This window comes from Rhodnius prolixus, unplaced genomic scaffold (assembly GCF_049639745.1).
Source record: "Rhodnius prolixus isolate KJV_2025 unplaced genomic scaffold, Rpr scaffold_9, whole genome shotgun sequence".
NCBI lineage: Eukaryota > Metazoa > Arthropoda > Insecta > Hemiptera > Reduviidae > Rhodnius > Rhodnius prolixus.
In genome coordinates this window covers 19,937,475-19,949,745 of record NW_027411604.1, presented here as the reverse complement: position 1 = coordinate 19,949,745, position 12,271 = coordinate 19,937,475, and the positions used below count along the sequence as shown (strand labels likewise).

General features: G+C 31.5%; 1 protein-coding gene across 9 annotated transcripts in view; it reads right to left on the bottom strand.

The window, feature by feature from the left end:
* LOC141454028 (uncharacterized) overlaps positions 1 to 12,271 on the bottom strand; it is a 772,684-nt gene that overhangs the window by 697,692 nt on the left and 62,721 nt on the right. The window contains exon 3 of one of the 9 annotated variants that reach the window (XR_012458375.1): positions 7,677 to 8,839. The exons of the other annotated variants lie outside the window; for them this stretch is intronic. The gene's annotated coding sequence lies outside the window, so the exon portion shown is untranslated. Of the gene's footprint in view, positions 1 to 7,676; positions 8,840 to 12,271 lie in introns of those variants that run through there. 9 annotated transcript variants of the gene reach the window in all.

Here is a 12,271-nt window from a genome sequence, read left to right as displayed (position 1 = left end):
GATAAAATTTTAGTGTTTTACATTTCCATCAAATTTCTAACAGCTATATCTCCTGTTCTATTGGTGTAATCTCTGCGAAAATATAGACAATAATAGTACTTATGTACATCTTCAATTGTGCAGAATTCCTACTTTCTAGCTGTATTTATAAAGGAGATATAAGGTGATAAAATTTTAGTGTTTTACATTTCCATCAAATTTCTAACAGCTATATCTCCTGTTCTATTGGTGTAATCTCGGCGAAAATATAGACAATAATAGTACTTATGTACATCTTCAATAGTGAAGAATTCCTACTTTCTAGCTGTATTTATAAAGGAGATATAAGGTGATAAAATTTTAGTGTTTTACATTTCCTTCAAATTTTTAACAGCTGTATCTCCTGTTCTATTGGTGTAATCTCTGCGAAAATATAGACAATAATAGTACTTATGTACATCTTCTATTGTGCTGAATTCCTACTTTCTAGCTGTATTTATAAAGGAGATATAAGGTGATAAAATTTTAGTGTTTTACATTTCCTTCAAATTTCTAACAGCTGTATCTCCTGTTCTATTGGTGTAATCTCTGCGAAAATATAGACAATAATAGTACTTATGTACATCTTCAATAGTGCAGAATTCCTACTTTCTAGCTGTATTTATAAAGGAGATATAAGGTGATAAAATTTTAGTGTTTTACATTTCCTTCAAATTTCTAACAGCTGTATCTCCTGTTCTATTGGTGTAATCTCGGCGAAAATATAGACAATAATAGTACTTATGTACATCTTCAATTGTGCAGAATTCCTACTTTCTAGCTGTATTTATAAAGGAGATATAAGGTGATAAAATTTTAGTGTTTTACATTTCCTTCAAATTTCTAACAGCTGTATCTCCTGTTCTATTGGTGTAATCTCTGCGAAAATATAGACAATAATAGTACTTATGTACATCTTCAATTGTGCAGAATTCCTACTTTCTAGCTGTATTTATAAAGGAGATATAAGGTGATAAAATTTTAGTGTTTTACATTTCCATCAAATTTCTAACAGCTATATCTCCTGTTCTATTGGTGTAATCTCGGCGAAAATATAGACAATAATAGTACTTATGTACATCTTCAATAGTGCAGAATTCCTACTTTCTAGCTGTATTTATAAAGGAGATATAAGGTGATAAAATTTTAGTGTTTTACATTTCCTTCAAATTTTTAACAGCTGTATCTCCTGTTCTATTGGTGTAATCTCTGCGAAAATATAGACAATAATAGTACTTATGTACATCTTCTATTGTGCTGAATTCCTACTTTCTAGCTCTATTTATAAAGGAGAAATAAGGTGATAAAATTTTAATGTTTTACATTTCCTTCAAATTTCTAACAGCTGTATCTCCTGTTCTATTGGTGTAATCTCTGCGAAAATATAGACAATAGTAGTACTTATGTACATCTTCAATTGTGCAGAATTCCTACTTTCTAGCTGTATTTATAAAGTAGATATAAGGTGATAAAATTTTAGTGTTTTACAATTCCATCAAATTTCTAACAGCTATATCTCCTGTTCTATTGGTGTAATCTCTGCGAAAATATAGACAATAATAGTACTTATGTACATCTTCAATAGTGCAGAATTCCTACTTTCTAGCTGTATTTATAAAGGAGATATAAGGTGATAAAATTTTAGTGTTTTACATTTCCTTCAAATTTCTAACAGCTGTATCTCCTGTTCTATTGGTGTAATCTCTGCGAAAATATAGACAATAATAGTACTTATGTACATCTTCTATTGTGCTGAATTCCTACTTTCTAGCTGTATTTATAAAGGAGATATAAGGTGATAAAATTTTAGTGTTTTACATTTCCTTCAAATTTCTAACAGCTGTATCTCCTGTTCTATTGGTGTAATCTCTGCGAAAATATAGACAATAATAGTACTTATGTACATCTTCAATTGTGCAGAATTCCTACGTTCTAGCTGTATTTATAAAGGAGATATAAGGTGATAAAATGTTAGTGTTTTACATTTCCTTCAAATTTCTAACAGCTGTATCTCCTGTTCTATTGGTGTAATCTCTGCGAAAATATAGACAATAATAGTACTTATGTACATCTTCAATTGTGCAGAATTCCTACTTTCTAGCTGCATTTATAAAGGAGATATAAGGTGATAAAATTTTAGTGTTTTACATTTCCATCAAATTTCTAACAGCTATATCTCCTGTTCTATTGGTGTAATCTCTGCGAAAATATAGACAATAATAGTACTTATGTACATCTTCAATAGTGCAGAATTCCTACTTTCTAGCTGTATTTATAAAGGAGATATAAGGTGATAAAATTTTAGTGTTTTACATTTCCTTCAAATTTCTAACAGCTGTATCTCCTGTTCTATTGGTGTAATCTCTGCGAAAATATAGACAATAATAGTACTTATGTACATCTTCTATTGTGCTGAATTCCTACTTTCTAGCTGTATTTATAAAGGAGATATAAGGTGATAAAATGTTAGTGTTTTACATTTCCTTCAAATTTCTAACAGCTGTATCTCCTGTTCTATTGGTGTAATCTCTGCGAAAATATAGACAATAATAGTACTTATGTACATCTTCAATTGTGCAGAATTCCTACTTTCTAGCTGTATTTATAAAGGAGATATAAGGTGATAAAATTTTAGTGTTTTACATTTCCATCAAATTTCTAACAGCTATATCTCCTGTTCTATTGGTGTAATCTCTGCGAAAATATAGACAATAATAGTACTTATGTACATCTTCAATTGTGCAGAATTCCTACTTTCTAGCTGTATTTATAAAGGAGATATAAAGTGATAAAATTTTAGTGTTTTACATTTCCATCAAATTTCTAACAGCTATATCTCCTGTTCTATTGGTGTAATCTCGGCGAAAATATAGACAATAATAGTACTTATGTACATCTTCAATAGTGCAGAATTCCTACTTTCTAGCTGTATTTATAAAGGAGATATAAGGTGGTAAAATTTTAGTGTTTTACATTTCCTTCAAATTTTTAACAGCTGTATCTCCTGTTCTATTGGTGTAATCTCTGCGAAAATATAGACAATAATAGTACTTATGTACATCTTCAATTGTGCAGAATTCCTACTTTCTAGCTGTATTTATAAAGGAGATATAAGGTGATAAAATTTTAGTGTTTTACATTTCCTTCAAATTTCTAACAGCTGTATCTCCTGTTCTATTGGTGTAATCTCTGCAAAAATATAGACAATAATAGTACTTATGTACATCTTCAATTGTGCAGAATTCCTACTTTCTAGCTGTATTTATAAAGGAGATATAAGGTGATAAAATTTTAGTGTTTTACATTTCCATCAAATTTCTAACAGCTATATCTCCTGTTCTATTGGTGTAATCTCGGCGAAAATATAGACAATAATAGTACTTATGTACATCTTCAATAGTGCAGAATTCCTACTTTCTAGCTGTATTTATAAAGGAGATATAAGGTGATAAAATTTTAGTGTTTTACATTTCCTTCAAATTTTTAACAGCTGTATCTCCTGTTCTATTGGTGTAATCTCTGAGAAAATATAGACAATAATAGTACTTATGTACATCTTCTATTGTGCTGAATTCCTACTTTCTAGCTGTATTTATAAAGGAGAAATAAGGTGATAAAATTTTAGTGTTTTACATTTCCTTCAAATTTCTAACAGCTATATCTCCTGTTCTATTGGTGTAATCTCGGCGAAAATATAGACAATAATAGTACTTATGTACATCTTCAATAGTGCAGAATTCCTACTTTCTAGCTGTATTTATAAAGGAGATATAAGGTGATAAAATTTTAGTGTTTTACATTTCCTTCAAATTTTTAACAGCTGTATCTCCTGTTCTATTGGTGTAATCTCTGCGAAAATATAGACAATAATAGTACTTATGTACATCTTCTATTGTGCTGAATTCCTACTTTCTAGCTGTATTTATAAAGGAGAAATAAGGTGATAAAATTTTAGTGTTTTACATTTCCTTCAAATTTCTAACAGCTGTATCTCCTGTTCTATTGGTGTAATCTCTGCGAAAATATAGACAATAATAGTACTTATGTACATCTTCAATAGTGCAGAATTCCTACTTTCTAGCTGTATTTATAAAGGAGATATAAGGTGATAAAATTTTAGTGTTTTACATTTCCTTCAAATTTCTAACAGCTGTATCTCCGGTTCTATTGGTGTAATCTCTGCGAAAATATAGACAATAATAGTACTTATGTACATCTTCAATTGTGCAGAATTCCTACTTTCTAGCTGTATTTATAAAGGAGATATAAGGTGATAAAATTTTAGTGTTTTACATTTCCTTCAAATTTCTAACAGCTGTATCTCCTGTTCTATTGGTGTAATCTCTGCGAAAATATAGACAATAATAGTACTTATGTACATCTTCAATTGTGCAGAATTCCTACTTTCTAGCTGTATTTATAAAGGAGATATAAGGTGATAAAATTTTAGTGTTTTACATTTCCATCAAATTTCTAACAGCTATATCTCCTGTTCTATTGGTGTAATCTCGGCGAAAATATAGACAATAATAGTACTTATGTACATCTTCAATAGTGCAGAATTCCTACTTTCTAGCTGTATTTATAAAGGAGATATAAGGTGATAAAATTTTAGTGTTTTACATTTCCATCAAATTTCTAACAGCTATATCTCCTGTTCTATTGGTGTAATCTCTGCGAAAATATAGACAATAATAGTACTTATGTACATCTTCAATTGTGCAGAATTCCTAATTTCTAGCTGTATTTATAAAGGAGATATAAGGTGATAAAATTTTAGTGTTTTACATTTCCATCAAATTTCTAACAGCTATATCTCCTGTTCTATTGGTGTAATCTCGGCGAAAATATAGACAATAATAGTACTTATGTACATCTTCAATAGTGCAGAATTCCTACTTTCTAGCTGTATTTATAAAGGAGATATAAGGTGATAAAATTTTAGTGTTTTACATTTCCATCAAATTTCTAACAGCTATATCTCCTGTTCTATTGGTGTAATCTCTGCGAAAATATAGACAATAATAGTACTTATGTACATCTTCAATTGTGCAGAATTCCTACTTTCTAGCTGTATTTATAAAGGAGATATAAGGTGATAAAATTTTAGTGTTTTACATTTCCATCAAATTTCTAACAGCTATATCTCCTGTTCTATTGGTGTAATCTCTGCGAAAATATAGACAATAATAGTACTTATGTACATCTTCAATTGTGCAGAATTCCTACTTTCTAGCTGTATTTATAAAGGAGATATAAGGTGATAAAATTTTAGTGTTTTACATTTCCATCAAATTTCTAAAAGCTATATCTCCTGTTCTATTGGTGTAATCTCGGCGAAAATATAGACAATAATAGTACTTATGTACATCTTCAATAGTGCAGAATTCCTACTTTCTAGCTGTATTTATAAAGGAGATATAAGGTGATAAAATTTTAGTGTTTTACATTTCCATCAAATTTCTAACAGCTATATCTCCTGTTCTATTGGTGTAATCTCGGCGAAAATATAGACAATAATAGTACTTATGTACATCTTCAATAGTGCAGAATTCCTACTTTCTAGCTGTATTTATAAAGGAGATATAAGGTGATAAAATTTTAGTGTTTTACATTTCCTTCAAATTTTTAACAGCTGTATCTCCTGTTCTATTGGTGTAATCTCTGCGAAAATATAGACAATAATAGTACTTATGTACATCTTCTATTGTGCTGAATTCCTACTTTCTAGCTCTATTTATAAAGGAGAAATAAGGTGATAAAATTTTAGTGTTTTACATTTCCTTCAAATTTCTAACAGCTGTATCTCCTGTTCTATTGGTGTAATCTCTGCGAAAATATAGACAATAGTAGTACTTATGTACATCTTCAATTGTGCAGAATTCCTACTTTCTAGCTGTATTTATAAAGTAGATATAAGGTGATAAAATTTTAGTGTTTTACAATTCCATCAAATTTCTAACAGCTATATCTCCTGTTCTATTGGTGTAATCTCTGCGAAAATATAGACAATAATAGTACTTATGTACATCTTCAATAGTGCAGAATTCCTACTTTCTAGCTGTATTTATAAAGGAGATATAAGGTGATAAAATTTTAGTGTTTTACATTTCCTTCAAATTTCTAACAGCTGTATCTCCTGTTCTATTGGTGTAATCTCTGCGAAAATATAGACAATAATAGTACTTATGTACATCTTCTATTGTGCTGAATTCCTACTTTCTAGCTGTATTTATAAAGGAGATATAAGGTGATAAAATTTTAGTGTTTTACATTTCCTTCAAATTTCTAACAGCTGTATCTCCTGTTCTATTGGTGTAATCTCTGCGAAAATATAGACAATAATAGTACTTATGTACATCTTCAATTGTGCAGAATTCCTACGTTCTAGCTGTATTTATAAAGGAGATATAAGGTGATAAAATTTTAGTGTTTTACATTTCCATCAAATTTCTAACAGCTATATCTCCTGTTCTATTGGTGTAATCTCTGCGAAAATATAGACAATAATAGTACTTATGTACATCTTCAATAGTGCAGAATTCCTACTTTCTAGCTGTATTTATAAAGGAGATATAAGGTGATAAAATTTTAGTGTTTTACATTTCCTTCAAATTTCTAACAGCTGTATCTCCTGTTCTATTGGTGTAATCTCTGCGAAAATATAGACAATAATAGTACTTATGTACATCTTCTATTGTGCTGAATTACTACTTTCTAGCTGTATTTATAAAGGAGATATAAGGTGATAAAATGTTAGTGTTTTACATTTCCTTCAAATTTCTAACAGCTGTATCTCCTGTTCTATTGGTGTAATCTCTGCGAAAATATAGACAATAATAGTACTTATGTACATCTTCAATTGTGCAGAATTCCTACTTTCTAGCTGCATTTATAAAGGAGATATAAGGTGATAAAATTTTAGTGTTTTACATTTCCATCAAATTTCTAACAGCTATATCTCCTGTTCTATTGGTGTAATCTCTGCGAAAATATAGACAATAATAGTACTTATGTACATCTTCAATAGTGCAGAATTCCTACTTTCTAGCTGTATTTATAAAGGAGATATAAGGTGATAAAATTTTAGTGTTTTACATTTCCTTCAAATTTCTAACAGCTGTATCTCCTGTTCTATTGGTGTAATCTCTGCGAAAATATAGACAATAATAGTACTTATGTACATCTTCTATTGTGCTGAATTCCTACTTTCTAGCTGTATTTATAAAGGAGATATAAGGTGATAAAATGTTAGTGTTTTACATTTCCTTCAAATTTCTAACAGCTGTATCTCCTGTTCTATTGGTGTAATCTCTGCGAAAGTATAGACAATAATAGTACTTATGTACATCTTCAATTGTGCAGAATTCCTACTTTCTAGCTGTATTTATAAAGGAGATATAAGGTGATAAAATTTTAGTGTTTTACATTTCCTTCAAATTTCTAACAGCTATATCTCCTGTTCTATTGGTGTAATCTCTGCGAAAATATAGACAATAATAGTACTTATGTACATCTTCAATAGTGCAGAATTCCTACTTTCTAGCTGTATTTATAAAGGAGATATAAGGTGATAAAATTTTAGTGTTTTACATTTCCTTCAAATTTCTAACAGCTGTATCTCCTGTTCTATTGGTGTAATCTCTGCGAAAATATAGACAATAATAATACTTATGTACATCTTCAATTGTGCAGAATTCCTACTTTCTAGCTGTATTTATAAAGGAGATATAAGGTGATAAATTTTTAGTGTTTTACAGTTCCATCAAATTTCTAACAGCTGTATCTCCTGTTCTATTGGTGTAATCTCGGCGAAAATATGGGCAATCACAGCATTCATCTAACTCTTCTTTGTACAGCAACTTGTGGAACGAAAGGAATGTTTCAAATCTGTGTGAATGGTTGAGCCTTTGGATGTTCCCCACAGTTCGATGCAATAGACAGACCCAGAAGGGTTTTAGCACTACCATCTTTTGGTGTCAGAACTTTTATGAAGTTTTCCAAGTAGTTGGCTACTAATCTTTTGAAATTTTAAGACCTGTCTGTTGAGATCTGTTCTTTTAAGTAAGTCTTCTTTGAGGATTCCCAAATGGAGGAAAAGTCCAACCTAAGTAAACTACGATGATTACCGGGAAAGGAATTTGATTGTAGAATTGAGAACTTAGATTGATGAGTAGAAGTATGAAGTTAATGTTGTGGTGTTGACTCGTTCAGTTTTATGACCCATTTTCTGAAGTGGTGAGATGTGACTGAAGGTTTTTATTTGCTACGGTTGGTAGCTTTAACGGCTGCATCATCGGCATAGGTGTCTGCATGAATAGTTTTAGAAAAAATATATATTTTATTTTTGTTTTATCTTCAATTTAGATCAATTCTTTTTTATCTATTCCGCTTTTCCGGATTTAGTATACAAAACTGTCAAATTTCTTCTCTTTTAGAATGTAAGAACAATTGCGATAAGTATTAGAAATTCCAGAAACTCTAAACCCTAAGGAGTGCGCAGAATGACATGGAAGATTGCTATAAAATACGAGCATGTGAAATTTACAGCCATTCCATCCCTCTTTACATTCAACATTCGAATCTTTCTGTTTTGCATCATTTTCCGTAATAATGCTTGAATAGAGTTCTGATTTCTGTATCGCTCTATGGAAACAAAACTTTTGTACATTCTATTATTAATTCTAGGAAAATATATAAATAATTTTGATTTGATCACGTCAATGAATGAATGGAGTAGTGAATAAAATAAAATCTAAAAAAATTAGAAAAGACTCACTTACGATGTCTGTAGTCATCATCAAATTCAAAACGGGCTTACCTGGAACAAAAATAAACAAAAAATGTTAAAGTTAATTTCCATTTTGGATCCACAACTAGAGTTTTGTGGCTTCTGAAATTAATAATTTCAATGACCAAACAAATTTTGTCGTTTAATGGCATTAATCTTTATTATTTGGGAAATTTATAATAAATATAAAAAGCTGAACCAAGGGCTTTGTCACTTAAATTTAAGAAATTTCAAGTGAAAATCGATTTGTGCATTAAACGGCTCATTATATAGACCTACACTTTTTTATTTGAAACTATTTGACCAGGTAATCAGGAATTTAAAGAACAGGAGTGCTAAGATCAAATGTTTTGACAGTAAAATGGGTAAAAGGTTTTATTTATAAAAATCTTTTCAGTCGGTAAAACGCTTTTGAAATCGTGTTGGAAATTTCAATAATATGAAGATTCCAAAATAAAGAGCTAGAGATGAGAGTATTAGAATCAAAAATTTTAAAAATAAAGGAAGTAGAAAGAGAAAGAAGTATGAAAGATTTATTAATAATTCTTTGTTTAATTATTTATTAATATAATTCTACTTTAAATAACAACAAACGTCACTCTGATTGTCTATTCATACGAATAGACTACTAATAGTCTTGCTTTTTCAGACTGTGGCTGCGTGTTTACTCCCCATTTATCTCCAGAGATTAGGATCAGCGGTGACATTACGCGCTCTAAATAAGGGTCACATCCTGTACCTAGTCTTATTTCACTTCAATCAATATGTCCCTTACAGATATGATTTGTTAGTAGATGCCTCGATTTGAAAATAGCCAGATTTGATTTATACCAGCTCTGATTTGGTCTTAATTTCAAGAATGTTTCAACAAAAAAAACTAATCTTACAAACAAATAACGCTACAAGCATTCTAGAATCTGAAATTAGCAGCATTTATTAATAGAATATAATTCTGAGCATTGGAAGTCTGTTTCTGAAATAGTTGTCTTCCGCTTTCACAGCAATCAAAATAAATGAAACAACCAAATTAAAAAATGGGTTAACATTTAATTTCTGCCAGCTAAATCATATTCAAATTATAATAAATTTAACCTTTTCTTTATTACAATAAGAAAATTGTTATTAGATTAAAACATGATGTATGTTGATACAGGTTAGTTAGGAAGGGTCGTATGTTGATGTCAGGAATGGATAGGATAGCGAAAGGAGAAGCGGTTGGTTAGTCAGTGGAGGAGAAAGAGACAAGTGATATGGGAGAGAGGGGGGAAGGAAATGGGCGCAATATTGGAAAGTCTTGGTGGCTGTGGCTGCGGAGAGAGAGTATTCCCGCCTTCCGCTCTAGCAGCAACCGCCCTTTACGACTGTAGCAGTGGGCCGAGTGAAGACCACAAAGGGGCACGTTTCTACAGAGGAATTCTTGATTAAAATTCCACTTCTCTCCATGATTAATGTCTAGCTCTGAAAGGTGGCATCAATCCATCCAGAAAAGGGAAAGGGCTAGAGAAAGATAGATAGTAAAGGGCGCTCAGTGGAAATAGGGGCACTTGCAGCCCTACAACTCATCTCTACTCATCTCTAAGAAGTAGATATTAAAAAAAAAAAAAAAACAACATAAAAACGTAAAGTAAGAATATACCAAAGAGAAAATTACGCTTATTATTAAATTCAGATTAAAATCTGAGACGCAACAGTTCTAAAACCAAACTGAGTGTAAAGAAGATAGATTGATATTTTATACATTTCTGCCACTTTTACCATCATTCCTTTACCCATTTATTTTCATTACCATCTCCTCTCAAAGAAAAAGAAAAAAAAAAGACTTTAACAAAATAATTAATACATTATATATTTATTTTGATTAAAATAATTATTGCTTTCTCCCTGAGGCGAAATATCCTTCCTCTTACCACAACAGATTGTGGTAAGTACCCAGTACTCTTCATGAGCAAACGCGTTACCTGGAATCCTTCAACGGAAAAAACTAAACAGACGATTTAAACTTCTCTCTGGACTTCTCGGCAAACGATCTAAGCTTTCATTAAACAACAAACGAATTATCCACACAATGATAGTCAAACCTGTCTGGACATGCGGAATGGAACTTTGGGGCTTAACCAAAGCTTCCAATATCTACGGAAAGAACCAAACGGACGATTCAAACTTTTCTCTAGACTTCTCGGCAAACGATCTAAGCTTTCACTAAACGACAAACGACTTATCCACACAATGATACTGAAACCTGTCTGGAGTTGCGAAATGGAACTTTGGGGCTCAACCAAAGCTTCCAATGTCTACAGAAAGAACCACACGGACGATTCAGACTTCTCTCTAGACTTATCGGCAAACGATCTAAGCTTTCACTAAACGACAAACGAATTATCCACACAATGATACTCAAACCTGTCTGGACATGCGGAATGGAACTTTGGGGCTCAACCAAAGCTTGCAATATCTACAGAAAGAACCAAACGGACGATTCAAACTTTTCTCTAGACTTCTCGGCAAACGAACTAAGCTTTCACTAAACAACAAACGACTTATCCACACAATGATACTGAAACCTGTCTGGAGTTGCGAAATGGAACTTTGAGGCTAAGCCAAAGCTTCCAATATCTACAGAAAGAACCAAACGGACGATTCAAACTTTTCTCTAGACTTCTCGGCAAACGAACTAAGCTTTCACTAAACAACAAACGACTTATCCACACAATGATACTGAAACCTGTCTGGAGTTGCGAAATGGAACTTTGAGGCTAAGCCAAAGCTTCCAATATCTACAGAAAGAACCAAACGGACGATTCAAACTTTTCTCTAGACTTCTCGGCAAACGAACTAAGCTTTCACTAAACAACAAACGACTTATCCACACAATGATACTGAAACCTGTCTGGAGTTGCGAAATGGAACTTTGAGGCTAAGCCAAAGCTTGCAATATCTACAGATCCAAACTATTCAATCATTAATAGTAAAAGCCCTGAAGCTGGTAGTCCCTAGGACGAAAGATTGACAAAAATTTAAAAGACAATTATGACTGAAATTGGCAACATGCTAAGTAATGTTCATTACAAAAGTTTTATGTTCAAAACAGTAGATCTGATATACCAGCAATAATTAACTTAGTAATTATAAGTGGCTTATACGTACATTTAAATACTAAATGATAAGAAGAGGTAAATTTGGAATATGGTGCCAGGTGAAATAAATTTTGACTTTTATTAAGAAAATTTTGTTTTATATATAAACTACAGACCATATCACTAAATATACCTACTTGATTAACTACACCATTATTAGAAATGTCACGTAGATTTGCGTATATCCTTTAGTAACAACCCGCTCGTTAACTGAACAATATCTTGGCTAAACTGTAGCACAGATACGGATAAATACCCTGAAGCAAGAAAGCGATTGTCGGGCCATCTCCCCTCTGTCTAGTTCGTGACCGCTCGTAAATTTTTATCT